This window comes from Mustela erminea, chromosome 1, assembly GCF_009829155.1.
Source record: "Mustela erminea isolate mMusErm1 chromosome 1, mMusErm1.Pri, whole genome shotgun sequence".
In the NCBI taxonomy this organism is placed as follows: domain Eukaryota; kingdom Metazoa; phylum Chordata; class Mammalia; order Carnivora; family Mustelidae; genus Mustela; species Mustela erminea.
Genome location: NC_045614.1, coordinates 148,485,385 through 148,503,338, shown reverse-complemented (window position 1 = coordinate 148,503,338; position 17,954 = coordinate 148,485,385).

Sequence of the window (17,954 nt, the reverse complement as noted above, 5' to 3'; positions counted from 1 at the left end):
GGAAACCTACATTAAGTTTAAAACCCCTAACTTATGTCACAAGAAAAGAAAATAAAATGTGAAATTGAAGTCAAGGGAAAGGTATTTGTAGAAACCTGGAGTCTTTGAAATATTCAGATTCCAAATGAACTAGACTACTTTAAAAGAAAGAATGCAAGATCAAAGTCATGAACAAGACAGAAACCAAAATATCACCTCATATAAAACAGGCCACCTGAATTAGTATATTCGCAGAGTCTAAATCTGAAAGAAAAAAAAAAAGACAAGGACATGCTGCCAGCTACAAAAAAAGTCTGGAAGAAAGTTACATTTTTCCAGGTTTTATGGAAACCCAAAAAGGGCAATTTGTATGCTTTATAAACTATGCATAACCAAAAGTTACTTTCACAGGTATGAAATAAAACAGGTTTCTACAAATTCAAAACATTTTCTGTCGTAAAGTGAAAAAAGAAGAAATTTTTGATCACTGTGAGTTATAGTTTAATTTGTAATAAAGCATTATGTAAGAGATCCTATATTTTAGAACAGTGACTGAATAGTAAGTGACGGGTGTATTTATAGTTGAAAATATCCAACAGTAGACAAAAACTTTTGATTGAATAAATTTTGGTTTGTTTGGACGAAGACCCAAACTTCCTATCTTTGACAAGGAAATATGTTAATTTGATCTCAGAATTAAACCCTAATCCTAACCTTAACCCTAACTGCCTTGTGATTCACTGATTATCTCATCTTTTCTATGATCTGAGAGGTGCTCTAAGTCAAAGGGTACGCTAATTGTAAAATACCACTTTCACTTGTTCCCAGTCTCTGTGGTCAGAATTTGCATCAGGAACCTATGTTTGGCCAAGTAAGTCAGTTTCATGACTCTCTGATTCAGTATCATTAGTTTGGCATGCAGATCTATTTTGATCCCTTTATATTTTTTTAACATGCAACATGAATTTATGATTAATATATCTTATTATATGTTCAACAAAACAGTATGATAAGGTATTAAGGTTTGAGATTTGACTTCTTCTGGTATCTTCCTAAAGACTACGGTCATTTTTATTGTTCCTTCTATAGTGCCAGAAATACTATCTCATTCTCCCCTGCCAGGCATTGCCTGTGTTGTGTGTCTCTTTGAGAGCTCCTACAATCACCAATGTTCCTTAGAGTTATTCTTAATGAGCCACACGTGTAAACGGTATTTGAAAGTAACTTCTTTACCACCTCTAAGAACCAAAGTCCATAAATATTAGAGTAGTGATAAAGGAAATTTGTATATAGGGACCCACAAAATGGAAGATACTTCAGTGTCCTGGCCCAGTCACAAATCTAACCCTAAGTCACCCCACATTTACGGGAACACCTGGCTGTCTAGGAAACCTACCATACACCAGTCACAGTCCTCCATTTCAGCTTTAGCTAGCTCACCTTACCCTAGGAAATAAGACCTGCTAATCTTAAAGAGATTAAGGAGGTCCCCAACATCCTAGCCAATTATGTCCTGTTTCCAAGTTGCTGCTTCCAATGCTCTATAAAACTCCCTCTCACCCAAATTCCTTTAGGAAGAGTGCTCTACCGCTTTGAGGCACTGGATTCCCCTAAACCATGGATTGTTTTCTCTTGGATAAAAGACATCAAATTCATTACTAAAATGCATTATTTTTGTCATTTGTCAATAGTATCAGACCAGCTACCTAGAAGGACTTTGAGGCACTATATTCAAAAGTGAAACACAGTCCTATTTCTTTTAACAGCTTATACTTAATTTAATGATGTATTTTTACATTTTGGGGGGGATAAAATATAAAACATGAAATTTGATATGCTAACCATTTTTAGGTGTACAACTCAGTGGCATTACTTACATTCACAATGTTGTAAAACCACCAGCACTACCTATTTTTCCAAAACATTTTTATCATCCAAAACAAAAACTATACCCACTAAGCAATAACTCCCCATTCCACTTTCCCTTCAGCCTCTGGTAACTTCTAATCTACTTTCTGTGATGAGTCTATTTTTAAATGTGATATTTCTAGAATAGTATTGGTTATTTTTATCCAATTAAATTCTGATTAAAAAAATAGATTTTCACTGAACCTATTCAAATTGTCATAAAAAAGTATTCTTTTACAATATTTCACCGTTCAGCTAATTAATTTTGAAGATAAATCTAATCAGCATAAAATCACTAGTTTCTATTCACTAGCCATTTTTAAGTTCTGATGATGACCACTAACTACATTATAAACTATATTAAAATTTTTCCACAGAATCTTCTTTTTCCAAATTTGGAAATTTGGCAAGACATCTTTCAAACTGGCTTTTATTTCCGTTTACACGTGTGGCTCATTAAACGCCAGATTAAAAATAGGTCAAGGAGTAATAAAATTATTTTATAATATGTCCAGTGAAAATATAACATTAACTATAATTAAATTCCCTTTATGTCAATTATAGTCAATCCTACATAATTAAGTCTTTATAGGCAGGACTTAATAGTCTGTTTTCACTGAGTCATCCATTTCTAGACTGAAGATCTCCTGCATATCCTAATACAGCCCCCTGATAAGAGTCTGACAAGCGATTGTTCATGGTGGTGGTATCAGCTGATACCTGGAAACCTGTACCTTGAAAGTAGGAAAGTTAGTATCAATGAGTTACCAGAAAAGACCAGTAATCATGTCAAAATCTAAAGACAAAAATGACTGTAGTCTTGAAAACAACTATAACCAGACTGTCAATTTTTTGAAATAAAAACAGGAGGATGTCATACTAATGATAAGGAATATGAGCTTTTTCAGAAAACTTCTGATTTTGACTTTAAAAATGTTTTAAAGGATGACAAGTTAGCACAAAGCACATAAAGTTACCAGGTCTTCAGATGAAGATGTTCTCAAACATAACTAAGGACAAACTAAAATCATACCATGATCCCATTACAAAGAAGTTGAGCCAATCACTGGGGATTTCTCCAACTCCTATAAACATATAATAAACACACAGAGGATAAGATCAGTTCCAATTATCACTTGCTGGAGGAGCATACTCATATAGTCCCTAACACAAAACTAATCCAGAAATGCATGAAGCAGAAATAAACCAGAAATAGACTGAGGGAGGGCAAAAGCTCTATTATCATACATTAAAAGTCACCTTAGAGACCAAATAAGAAGCCTGGGTACCGGATGACATAAGGTACATTTACTGAACAACTTATTTTGCTCAATTTCATTGGATAAATCTTTATAGGTCAGGTCCTTAAGAATGCTAAAATAGATAACCAACCAAACAAACAAATAAGCAAGCAGGGAAACTCATAGAAAACTTAGGTCAATTAGTGAGTAGAGATTTTCTTACTTGAAATAAAGCATTATTCAAGTCAGATCAGCTTTCAGAACAAGTAGCTACCTGGAATAAGGAGTGAAGCATGTATTTGTAGTTCAAATTCTTATATCCCAGTTGATAGTTCTAACTGGCTACCATTTTTGTCACTATCAACAAAAACTGAAGTTATAGTCTATCGTAAGAAAAAAAACATAGCATTTTTCAGGATGCAGTTTTTAAAAACACTGATAGTAAGATCCAAATGAGTCAAAGAAAAGGAGAAATAAAGCAAATTTTAAAAAATAAAAAAATATATATGCATAAATGTTATACAAAATATGTAATACATATACACATAAATAATAAAATGAATACACATACTTGGGTATATGCATGTGGGCTTTTTTTATAATTCAGTAAAAATATAAAACAAAATCTGAGCTAAACTATCTTAGATTACATTTATTGTAAAAAAAAAACAAATCTTTCTAGTTTTTCTAGTATGAAAATATATACTGAGCATAAGAATTTTATCTTGATTTTGGAGATAAGGACATGTTTTTCCATGGTTATTTATAATTCTTGCATCCAGTTTTCCCAAAAAACAGCTCTGGCTCTGATTGCAACCTGAATTCTAAAACCAAACTGAATTAGTCAAGCTTCCTAATAACTACAGTAAAATTAATTTTAATGTTCATTTTTGCTTTAACAGTACATATACTTCTTACTCATTTTCCTCTCAAAATGTAACATAAGACCAACACATTTCCAAATATGAATTTGTAAAACATTGATTTTTAAAAATATTCCATTCTTTTAAGAACAGAAAACTTTATTAACACAGACGATTCAAAGGGACAACAGTCAAAACACAAAATATTTACAAATATACAAGTTTTCAATTTAGAGGACATTTACTGAGTACCTATTTTGTGCTGGCCATTATACCAAAACCACTGATATGCAACTACGAATCTATGAACACGGTCCTTGAGCAGCTTCTTCATGGTGAAGAACACAAATAAGCCAAGAACAACCGAATTACAGAAAGTGCCATAATAAGTATACATAAAATACTATGCACATTCAGAATGATGAACAACTAACTGCCTCAGCCTCATAAATTTGGAGGTAGATTTATAAGGTATTGATGAGTAGGAAGAATATTGCCATTCAAGAATGGGGGAAAGTATTCCAAGGAGAATCTTGAAAAAAAATGAAATGAGCTAAATATTTCCTCATAAAAAAATACTTACAGCATATCCAATCCTGTCCACAGCCACTGACATTGGGCTAATCTAGGTCACGATCCTCTTCACCAGAACGTCTGTGATTCTCACTAAATCATCTTTATCATCCAGTCTTCCCTCCTACATCCCCCTGCCATGAATCCTCCACATTGCAGACATATTTTTTTTATCTTTTAGCATAAATTGGATATTGTCACTACTGCTTAAAATTTGTCATTTTTCCATTGCATGAAAAAGAAATCCAAACTTGCTTATCAGAGCCTAGATATTCTGCCCAGCTTCTCATTTAAAGCACTACACTACTACTTAGCTGTGATATATTTATACATATATTATCTTTAAACTCTTTCCCCTAACCAACTTACTTGCTTGTGAAACCATATTTTTAGATGCTTACATATATTTCAGAACCAGAATCTATTCTGAATAATATTTTTGAAGTTGCTCAATGATCTGGTACTTTCATTTTTATCCTATTAAAAACACATAATTTCAGAAAAAAGGTATATGACTTATAATTATATGGAAATACCAATTTGTTTACTAGATGTGCTTCTGAAAAACTGAAATAAATAATATTTCTTTAAACTTGGAACCACACTTGAATTGCAAAAGAAGTCCTGTACTCATGGACTAAATAATTCAGACAGACCTTTCCAGTGAGGAGAACTAGAAAAAAACAATTTAAAAATTATACACATATGCCTGTAAGAAAATGAAGAGCTAACAAGGCCATGTGGAATTACTGAGCCAAGATTGGGGAGACAATGGAAATGCAGAGATGTGAATCAGGCATTTGAAACCACTTTCCTCTGAGATGTTAATTATTCCAGTGGCCACAGGGCAGGGAACAGTAGGGAGGTTGAAAGTTTGAGCAGGAGACTTTCCAGGTCTCTCTTTCCTTTCAGAAAGTTCCAGGGGACAAGGGAGACAAAGGTGAATCAAAGCAGGCAAGCGGTTTCTAAACTCTCATGCGTGGGTAGGAGCAGAAAGGTTATGTAATAGGTGTCTACCAGGTGCCTCACAGGGACTGCTTCCCAACTTTGAGCTATTCACTCATTAAAATTGGATTAAGGAGTCTGCCCCGGGTTGTCTAGAAACTACCAATGTCAGGCTGAAGCAAACAAAAGAGAGGTCTAAAAAAGGATAACACCATTCTACATCTCTACTTATTTCTGTAAATATTTTTTCAAATACAGTGTCTGGCATCCAGTACGAAATAATCAGGCTTATGAAGAGACAAGATGCCTTGATTGAGAATAAGCAAAAGTAATAAAAATTAGAAACAGATTCATTTTCTGGAAATGGAACAAAAGTACCAAAATATATTAGCATTTGATAATAAAAGATAAATGTTGCAATTTCTAAGCTAATAACTAAAGAAATAATAAAAACATACAGTTGACCCTTGAACAACATGGGCTTGAATTGCATGGGTCTGCTCATATGTGGGTTTTCATCAGTAAATATATTAGAAAATTTTTTGGATATTTGTGACAATTTGAAATAATTTTCAGATGAACCACATATTTTAGGAATATAAAAAATAAAAAAGGTATTATTGTGAGAACACAGTATATAATAAATACACCCTACAAAAACCATGTTGACTGTTTATGTCATTAGTAAGTAAGGCTTCTGATCAACAATAGGCTACTAGTAGTTAAGTTTTGGGGAAGCCAAAAGTTATAAACAGATTTTTGACTAAATAGGGATTGTTCAGTAATGTTATTGCTCAGCCCATGTAGTTCAGTGGTCAACTATAGAAATTCCAGAGTTCACAAAGGCAAAAAATTAGAATGAAAAGAAGAAGAGAGGAAAGAAAACATCAAACAAATAAAACAGAAAACAAACAATAGTATTATATATTTAAAAGAAAATATATCTGAAGCTATAATCAATGTTATAACCCATCTAAAAAAACAAAGCTTGTCAAAATAGATGCAGGAAGAGAGCACAGCATGCTGGACTAAAGTGAAAGGTAGACCAGACAGCCATGGTTAAAATGTTTGAGAAAGTTATGCCCTTTATATCTCCCTTTCCTTTCTGTAAAATAACAAGTAGTCATACATAGAATTCATGTCTCCAGAGACAGGTAGGCAGTGAGGTTATTTAGGTAAGGACCCTGATGTGGTACCTGGCACACTGTAGTGCTTCTCCCTCCTTCCTCTGTAAGATAAACATATCAGATAAGGCCAAGTTTTCTTATAATCAGATTCACTTAGAATGAAGTACATATTTAATTTTAGAGTGACTTTACATTATTAGATCTACTTAGCTCTAAAGAGGAACAAAGCTATTATATTAATTGGGTCACTGAAGTACATGGCATGAAGCTTGATACATAATTAAAGTAACTAAATATGTCTTAATACATCCCTTTAAATGTTTTATTGATAGTGTTGGCTGAATGTGAGAAGTAAGTGTGATTTTGCTGTCTTTGTGGGTCAGATTTCATTATATAAACATCTTAATTTTAATCAGGCAGTTATTATGTTAATATATTCCATTAACAGTGGATATTTTTTCCACACCTAACAATCTACAATCTTGAAAACTAATTTAAATAGATCTTTTTATAGCAAGTCTCTGAAACTGTGTATATTCATTAAATTAAAGATCACTTTGCATGCCAGCACAACCAAATTGTATTTTGAAATGATGCAGGATAAACAACAGATGTGTCCAATATATATTTTTCTTCAGTTGCTAAGGCAACATGGTTCAGTCTTTAAAAAAGTGAGATGGTGCAGAAACAAGACCAGAAAATAATTTCTTTGGGCCCTTGTTTCAGTAAGAAGGTACCCTTCACATTTGCCATTACAGTGAAGCCAGTATGGCTGTGATACATTCTAGTGTTACATTATCTGTACTAAACTTCATAAGTTCTATTATTAGGGTTTTTTTTAAGACTTAATTTATTTATTTGTCAGAAAGAGAGAGAGAGAGCACAAGCAGGGGGAGCAGCAGGCAGAGGGAGAAGCAGGCTTTCCACTGAGCAATGAACTCCATGCAGGACTCACTCCCAGGACCCTGGGATCATGACCCCAGCTAACGGCAGATGCTTAACGGACTGAGCCACCCAGGCATCCCTAAGTTTTATTATTTGTCAGTATAATAAGTTCATCTGTTGGCCCAATTTTGAAGAGCTCTCCATACATTTCTACCTCTAATTCATTGTTTATTGTTTACCTCCCCAAAGGAGATTTGACAAGGGTTTCAGCATTTCTCAAGATGATGGTATAATTTTGATGGTGACCAAGATAAAATATTGAGAATTATAGGCTACATTTTCAAATATAAGGAAGAACTAGCTTGGCAACAAGAGAATTATCATCTCTTTCTTTTCTAATTCAGGAAATCCCCATTCTTCTATCCATTCCCAATTACTCTTCACACTTGTTGATATGTATTTATGCTCTTCCATTCACACAAATTCAAGCAGTATTTTTTTTTTAATTCCTCTTGGACCAAACAAGAAGAGGTTGCCACCAGCAATATTTATAATAATACAAAAATTACCATTTAGTCACTATTTCCATTTTTGTTGGCGGGATCGTATGAGATAACAAGAAACATGGGACCTCCTCAGAGTAAAAAACTTCTAGGAACCAGTGTGTGACTCTAAGTTCTCTGACTAAAAATATCAGCGCCACTTTAAGAGAGTTTTAAAAAGCACTGTCTCCTTTAAAAAAGCAGTTATAAAGCTAGGCAATGTAAATCAATAGAAAAGCAGAGAAATTAACTATAATGCTGTTGCCTAACACATTTGACCTCATTTCTTGAATATCCTTTAGGTTATTTTTATATTTCATAAATGACATGTTAGAACTATAAGATGTAAAAGTGGTAAAAAGGAATTTTGAAATGGTGTGAGGAGTTAGTGTGCTTATACATATGAAGCACACTTAGGGTTAAATGTCCCAAAACATGTTTTAGAAATTATTTTATCAAGGGACGCCTAGATGGCTCAGTTGGTTAAGTGTCTGCCTTTGGCTCAGGTCATGATCAGGATCAACTTCCAGGGTCAAGCCTCGTGTTGGTCTCCCTGTTCAGCAAGAAGTCTGCTTTTCCCTCTGACCCTCCCCCATTTCATGCACTCTCTTGCTTTCTCTCTCTCTTAAATATATAAATAAAACCTTTAAAATGAATAAATAAATAAATAAAAGAAATTATTTTACGGAAAACGAAAGCTTCTCATAAGAGGTGTTATTTTATGTGAGACTCTGTGATATTAATAGTTCTTTTCTGAGATACTTAAAACTTGAAATAAAACTAGAATGTTTTCTCAACCTGTACACATATTTATCTGTGTAAAGTCTATTTTGAAGATTTCACTATCAGACTAAATGACCTCCTTTGCTCTTGAAAAGTAAAAAATACAAACTTTTAAAAATGTCCCTTTCTGGGGAGCCTGGGTGGCTCAGTGGGTTAAAGCCCCTGCCTTCGGCTCAGGTCATGATCCCGGGGTCCTGGGATCAAGCCCCACATCGGGCTCTGCTCCGCAGGGAGCCTGCTTCCTCCTCTCTGCCTGTCTCTCTGCCTACTTGTGATCTCTGTCAAATAAATAAATAAAATCTTTTAAAAAAAAAGTCCCTTTCTAAAATGTGCATAATGCTAACAATTTTAGAAGATGAATATTACATTTCATTATTAAGGCATTAAGAACCGTTGAATGTTGTGATTCAAGCATCACATCCCTATGAACATTTATAAACATCTTTTCCTTGTCACATATGTTTTAAATGTATGCTGATAAACGCACAGCATATTTTGAAGACTTCTCACTTAAAAAGTCCAACAATGGGGGAAGAAAGATAATTTCTCTATTCACATTGATTTGTGTTTTACAGATGGTTTAATGTGAGATTAGAGGTGGGATTTTAACAATGGCACTTTCCCAAATATTTATAATTTCTTCCAAAATAAATTGTTATTTAAATATTTGGCACAAAATAAGAGACATCTGGGAATAATTAGAATAAAAAAATCATTATGGTAGTACTGGCAAAGATAGTTCTAACTCTTTGATAAACTATCTTGTGGGTTAATTCCAATAGAAAAATAATTGTTATTGACTATAGAGACCCAGAAGTACAAGAAGCCATTTTAACAAATTTTGAAAATAATCAGAAAAACTAGATAAGAGGAAACACAATGAAAGAAGCAAGATTTACATATCTATTTGGAGGATACTTAAACAAAACATTCCAATTACTGTGATTCACTTGGAACAATTTAAAAAATTCTCATCAATTTTGAAAAAAAAAGTTTTTATAAACCATAAAGGAAATTTTATCCTTACTATTTTTAAGCTACTATATATTTAACCCTAAAGACTTGTAGGAAATATTTTAAAGTAGAAGTTGGGAAAACAATTTGGGAATTATTTCACCCAAGTAAATCCCATATTCCCACATATAAAGGAGGAAAAATGTAAGGAAGAGGATCCAACAAAGGGGAGGGTATAAAAGGTGAATGGGATAAGAGAGAACATGGAAGAAAGAGCAACAAAGAATGTGATCATGACTTTCTAGAATACAAACTGGCTCTAGTAACCACTAAGTAATATAAATAAACATTCAGCAAACTTGATTTTTTTTAAAAAAGAAGAAGAAATGGAATGAATAATGGTTGGTTCTACTTGGACACCATACACAGAGGGCAAGGAGAGACCAGAGAGAAATGCAGGCTCCTCCAGATCAGTTGCCGGTAGGTTTAATGAGCAAGGGAGCTTATTTATATACATGGGTTGTCTTGGATGGCTGCAATACAAGCACATCACCACATCTTCCTTCCAGAATCTAAAAAGTTTATATAGAGGCATTAACAGGGTTCAGTCATATATACCTTCCAGATAATCTCAACAACACATTGTTCTCTCAAGGCTGAGACCTGAAAATTGCTCCCACTGTAGATAGGGAAGGGGTGAGCAGCCTTCAACTGCCTGAATACAGCTCACAAGTCAACTGTGGCTCACATCTTCTGGAAGAACTCCTTCAACAACAATTTAGAAACTATAGGGAGAACTATCTATATCCAAAGATGTTTTCCAAAAAATAAATAATTACCTTGTATAACTTTATTATCCGTAAATCTGAAATTATACCTAAAATCAAGTTTTTTTAGAAAAATAAATTAGTCTCACAAAGAATAAACAATCACTCACAATGGAAAAGAAAAAAGCACAGATAAACTCTCTCAAAACCATACATGAAAATGCAACTTACTACTGTCAAGTTCTACCAAATCTTCAAAAACAGATATATCCTATATTATATAAACTGTACCAGGCTAGAGAAGTACATATGTCTTATGTTGAGTTCCAGAAATGTTGTTAAGACTCCAAGCTAACAAAAAGAGGTTCCAACAACCTTCTATTCTAAATTCAGAAACCTTTAAGGAAATGGTATTTATCACTATAACATATGACAATGCAGTAAGACCAAAAACAAAAACTAGAAAACACATAGGTCGAAACAGTGGCAAGAAATAATCTTCTCCAATATGTTAACTCTATTTAACAAATCTAAGAAAACAGTACGTCAAACAAAATAGAATTAATGTAATATTTCAATCAAGTAACTAACTTCAGAAAACATAAAATTGGTGAGTTTCTTAAGCAGTAGGAATTAATTTGTAAATACATCAATAAAAAGGAATCCATTTAAAATAGTGACAACAGGGGCACCTAGGTGGCTCAGCAGGTGAAGCCCCTGCCTTCAGCTCGGGTCATGATCTCAGGGTCCTGGGATCAAGCCCCACATTGGGCTCTCTGCTCAGCGGGGAGCCTGCTTCCCCATCCCTCTCTCTGCCTGCCTCTCTGCCTACCTGTGATCACTGTCTGTCAAATAAATAAGGTTAAAAAAAAAAAGCAACAAAATACATTTTTTAAAAAATTAGAGCAACACATCTAAAAAAAAAAAAATTCAATAAGAATACAAAACTCGGGGGGTGCCTAGGTGGCTCAGTCAGTTAAGCCTCTGCCTTAGGTTCAGGTCATGATCCCAGGGGTCGTGGAATCAACCCCAACGTGGGGCTCCCTGATCAGTGGGCAGTCTCCTTCTCCCTCTCCCTCTGCCCCTCCTACCATTTCTGTGTGTGTTCGTGTGGCTTCTCTCTATCTCTCAAAAAAATATATAAAAACTTAAAAAGAATACAAAACTCGGGGTGCCTGGGTGGCTTAGTGGGCTAAAGCCTCTGCCTTCAGCTCAGGATCCTGGGATAGAGCCCCGCATCAGGCTCTCTGCTCAGCAGGGAGCCTGTTTCCCTTCCTCTCTCTCTGCTTGCTTCTCTGTCTACTTGTGATCTCTGTCTTTCAAATAAATAAAATCTTAAAAAAATATATAAAACTCAAATGAAAGATATTAGAAAGGTACAAAAGAAATGAATACACCGAATATGCTCTGGAAAAATATTCAGTATTTTAAAGACATCAATTCTACATGCAAACTCAATGAGAATCTGGACATTTTTTTTTTTTTTTTTTTAGATTTTTATTTTTTATTTCCAGCATAACAGTATTCATTATTTTTGCACCACACCCCGTGCTCCATGCAATCCGTGCCCTCTATAATACCCACCACCTGGTACCCCAACCTCCCACCCCCCGTCCCTTCAAAACCCTCAGATTGTTTTTCAGAGTCCATAGTCTCTCATGGTTCACCTCCCCTTCCAATTTCCCCCAACTCCCTTCTCCACTCTAAGTCCCCATGTCCTCCATGCTATTTGTTATGCTCCACAAATAAGTGAAACCATATGATAATTGACTCTCTCTGCTTGACTCCATCAGAAAGGATGAATACCCAACTTTTGTAACAACATGGACGGGACTGGAAGAGATTATGCTGAGTGAAATCTGGACATTTTTTAAACAAAACTTCGCAAATTACTAATTTTGCTCTAAGAAAATCGAATACAAACGCCAAGCCAAAAAGTTTTGAAGAGAAAAAGGAGAAAAGATTTGTTCTACTGAAATTTAAAACTGGGCTATAAAATAACATTTTAAATATATTCTGGTTTTGGTGAATATCAGACAAATATATCAGTGGAACAGACAGAAATATACTTGTGTGTTTATTTCAAGCATTTCGCATCAGTAAGAAATATAAACTAGGGGGCACCTGGGTGGCTCAGTGGATTAAAGCCTCTGCCTTCAAATCAGGGCATGATCTCGGAGTCCTGGGATCGAGACCCGCATCGGGCTCTCTGCTCCATGGGGAGCCTTCTTCCTCCTCTCTCTATCTGCCTGCTTCTCTGCCTACTTCTGATCTCTGTCAAATTAATAAATAAAATCTTTAAAAAAAAAAAAGGAAATATAAACTGGCCAATCAATACATTTAATAACCTGGCTATTCATATGGGAAAAAAATAAAATTAGATCTCACTAGTCACAAAAAATAAACTCTCTATAGATTAAATTCCTAGACAAGAAAAATTTGAAAAGAATTGTAGAAACCTTAAACTTCAAACATAGGTTAATTTATGTCCTTTATGTCAAGAAAATCTTAAAAAAAAAATTAAATACAAAATCCTGCAGAAAAATTTTAATTTAAGCTATAGCCAAAACTTAAAAATCCACATGCCCAAACACATCTTAAATAAAAAGATAAATGAAAAACAAGGGGAAAATATGTTAAACAGATAAAGAAAATATTCTCAGAGTACATACTCAATCTAAAAGACAAGTATCAGATAGACAATTGTGAGTAAATTCACAAAAGAGAGAATATGAATTAATCATAATGAGCTATTTTTTCCCACTGGATTGGCAAAAATGACAAAATTAAACTATATCAATTATTTCTGAAGCTGTGTAGTAAAAAGAGTACACTAATATCCTGACGGTAGAAGTTTAATTAATATAGCCTCACAGGCCAACTCTGTTAATATCTGAAAGGTGTGGACCCAGTAGTACTGCAGTATCTACCCCAGATAATTGTGTACATATTTGCAAATGGGAGCAAGTACAATAAAATAAAAAACATAATCAAAATTTCTATCAGTAAGAATGGCTAAACAGCCTATGGTATAGCCACATGTTGAAGTACAACACAACAGTAAAAAGTAACAATAAATTATATTGAGATATGGAACAATTCCCAAAGAAATTGTAGAAAGTTACAGAAAGGGGCACCTGGGTGGCTCAATGGGTTAAATCCTCTGCATTCGGCTCAGGTCATGATCTCAGCGTCCTGGGATGGAGTCCTGCATCAGGCTCTCTGCTCAATGGGGAGCCTGCTTCCCCTCTCTCTCTCTGCCTGCCTCTCTGCCTACTTGTGATCTCTGTCAAATAAATAAAATGTTTAAAAAAAAAAGAAAGTTATAGAAAAAGTATCTATAATATTATGCAAATAGACACAAAACATTTTTCTATATGCATTTACACATCTTTAAATTATACAAAAAAATAATATGATAAGGTGGTTATCTTCACAGATGGGGATTTTTAAGTACTCATGTAGTCTTTTGGTTTAATATCTTTAAATGGAAAAACAATATTTAATGAGTTATTTTTGTAATTAAAAAAATAAATTTTAAAATCATTTTTTAAAAAGTCAGGAGCCAGGGGGACCAGTACAAAATTAAATCCAGCAGGCATTTAATGAACTTATAAATATGACAGAAATTATATCTCATTACTTAAAGAAAACTAGCAATTCATTTTTATGTAGCTATCCACACAATTGGAGTTAAATCAAAGCCATATTTTTATGCCTGGAGACTATTCATAAGTGTTTGAAGCCATTATTTATCCATTATTTATACCTCCATTGGTGTATACACAACACATCTGGGACTCATCCTTAACGCTATAGCTGGGCTTTTTGCAATTAAAGAGAGTTAATGAAAACAAAATCGAACTTAAATGACTTTAAATAACTCTTATCTTTACTCTGAAAGACCCAGGAGAAAAACATACAGTTAAAAATGTTACTCTTTGGGCTAACTGATTATCGTAATATTGTTCAACAGCCCAAGACCCAAGTTTGTCAACTACTTGCAGCAGGCAACTTACTTGAAGGAACGTGATTTTATTAATAGAGGTTGTGTTCCCTGAGGAAGCATAAAGGAGGGTGAAAGAGAAACAGTGACAGCATCACTTGAGGAAATCATTTTTTTTAGTGTGAGACAATTTCCCCCAGTATTTGCCAAAAACTCTGTGACAATTTCAATTCAAACAATATTTATTTAGTGAATATCTATCAAGATACACAAACAGAATTCTTAAAATCTGGAATTTATAATCTGGTTAGAAAGATGATGTCTCCAAGTACAGAACAGTTAAGGAACATTCCAACATAACAGATTCTCAAGTGTTAATTGATGTGATGAACCATAATGTTTTAATAGATTCAGACTGGGACGGGTCATTGCCATCTGAAGACATTAATTCACTGAATAAATTGAAATGAGATTTAAATTCTCAAAGTCAAATCATCTACATAAATTTCTGTATCTCTATAGTACTCCTGCCAAGAGGGCACCCATCTTAAACTGAATTTAATGTGTATCAGGGAACCCACAAAATGTTATGGGCCAGCTCAGAAGATTTTTACCTAAGACAAAATCTACTTCTCTACAGCTCTCAGCCATATGTCCAAGGCTACCCCCTGGAAGACGGTGCGGAGGTGTGGGACGGGGGCGGGGAGTATATAGTCTTGCTTTAATATGATAGTCTACAAATGCTTCAACACTTCCCCACCCCTGGGGTCTTCTAATCTCCAGGATAAAAGTGTGCTCTATAATCTTCATCATGTGATCTTAATTTGAGTCCCCCCTTCATCCTAGACATTTTCCTCTCCTCGGGTTTTATTCTTTTTGTACTTGACCATGTTTGTTAGGACTCCCTTTGCTATAGCCAGTAGAAACAAACTGGAGTTTTACAACCAAAAATGATGTAGGGGGAGTAGTTAGAAGAATGCAAAGGAATCCATTTGACATCAAGGGGTAGAATTCATCTCATGCATGGAAGACTAGGTGGAGAGACCAGAAAGTCATCATGAGCCAAGGATCTCCTTCTTCTTTACCTCAGTTTATACCAGCTATGTCTTCTTCCTCATTCTTTTCTCTATTTACTAGTATGTTCTGCTGCCCAACTTTAATGTTGGAATGCAAAGCATTCCTTTTGTCTCTATATATCTATGAGCATAAACTTCTTCCTCTATGATAATCATTTTTATGTCTGCTATAGTACCATACCGGACTGGAATAAATCCCAGTATATTTTAGAAAACTTAACCTTAAAGACTTGAAATAAAAAATGATAAAACTAGGGTACTCAATAATGATGGATGTTGGTCTGAAAAATATATTTTCCTGGCTTACAATTCAAAAACTCCCTAACACATTTAAAAAATATATATCTGTTCAGTTTTTTAGGACCGCTAGAAAAGAAGCTGCACCAATACCTTTCAATATGTTTGAAGGCTATCGACCTCTCTCTCCGTATGCTTTTATAGTTAAACTAAATCCCTCAATCTTTTAAAGTTCTCTGTGATCAGTCTAATTTTCTTCTTAATGGCCAGAAGGAGTTTGTTTTCACTATTTGAGTTCTCTGATAGTAAGGGAGGGGGTGGGGGGGAAGAGAGAGAAGTCAGTTCTTTCCCCACCTCATCCTACCCCCATTTCTTTTGCTCTCCTGAGGAGCTAGTTTGAGTCTTGTGTTTTAAGGAGACTGTGTTCTAGATGTTGATAAAACAATCCAGCTACCCTTTCAAACAAATCACTGGAGAGACTTTAATCACATAATGGTCAGCACGACCAGTGTATGCCATTCTACCTGGAAACCATGACAGGGAACAGCTGTTCTGTGTTCCTATGACCTGAACACATCAGAGCCAGGTCAACAGATTCTCTCACTCATGTCTTTACTCATAATAAAGCTACAACACAATTTAAATTAAAGATGAAGAGGAAGAAAAACTTACACAGATCAGGACAGATTTTCTGCCCTAGCAAAATAATATTTTACCTATAAGATGTGCTTTGGGCACCCATTTGATATGTAGTATTCCACTTGTACATTTTGAGAATTTTTATATTCATTTAAAGTTACTTTTAGTTATTTTTAAAGCGTTATTTAGACATATTTAGGAACTACTGTAATAATTTTCCTAAGCTGAAGTTTTCCTGAGAATGCATGTAAAACTACTTTGGTAATTCTAAAACCAAGCCATGGGCCCCATCTTCACAGAGAATCCAATCTAGTAAGTAATATGATAAGGGATGGGCAACATGCTGTAACAGCATACAGTAGAGGCACTTAACCAAATAGTGGGGGGATGATGGGGAGGGCAAGGAAAACTACTAAGAAATGACACTGAAGCTGAGGTCTGAAGGCTAAATAGCTGTTGGTATGGAGATAAGAAAGCAGAGAATTATATAAAATTAGAAGGCATGGGAGAAAGCCCAGAAGTAAGAGGGAATGTATAGTAGATAATTATATTAATAATCATACTTTTTCAAGCCTCTCTGTAACCACACCCTTTGATGGTGCCATTCTACTGAGCCTGAACTTGGACATGTGACTTGCTTTGGCCAACAGGATACCAACAAACTCAATGAAAGCAAAAAAAAAAAAAAAGCAAGTGCGCATTTTTACTTTCTTTCTTGAATCCCTGTGATCACTGGGCTATTCTGCTGGAGGATGAAACATGTGGAGAAAGTCAAGGACATCCTAAATGAGCCAACAGCATGGAAACTGCTAGAATTGTCAGTGAATCCCAACCAAATCCAGAACTATTCAGCCCAGTCAGTACTGACAATCAGCACCGCCCAACTGCCTGGTTGGCAGAACTAATATGGGAGAACTAATAAATGGATGTTTTCTTAAACCACTGAGTTTTGGGTAGTTTGTTATAGAAATTATTAAAGCAAAAAATTATTAACCCAATAGGTAAATGATAGAAAAGATGACACAAACTGATAGGCAAAAAAAATAAAAATAAAAGCATACCATTATCTCAATATGTTTTATTAAATTTCTGCAGAGGTTGAATCTTCTTTCAAATGGTAATTCCAATTATGATACCTCTTTGGTGATGTGTTTCCTTGTGTCCTTTTATTTTGTTTTTGTTTTGTTTATTTGTTTACATGTATTTGCCCTCTCTCCATTTATTTAAACTTAAGTAGTTCTCTTGAAAAACTTGGCTAAAGCAGACTGAGTATACAGAGGGGCTACCTTGGCTCCCTACACCAAAGCTATTTTTCTCTGGCTTTTCTCCCATGTATGTAACCTTTGGGGGCAACATTTTATAGATTAGTACCTTCCCTTCTTCCTCAAGTTTGTTTCTCTTCTGTGCTGCTTTGATTTTATCTTCCAGTAAGAAATCCACACGTTCCAGCAAGGAACACACTCCCTACCTATTTCCTTGGCTCCACAAA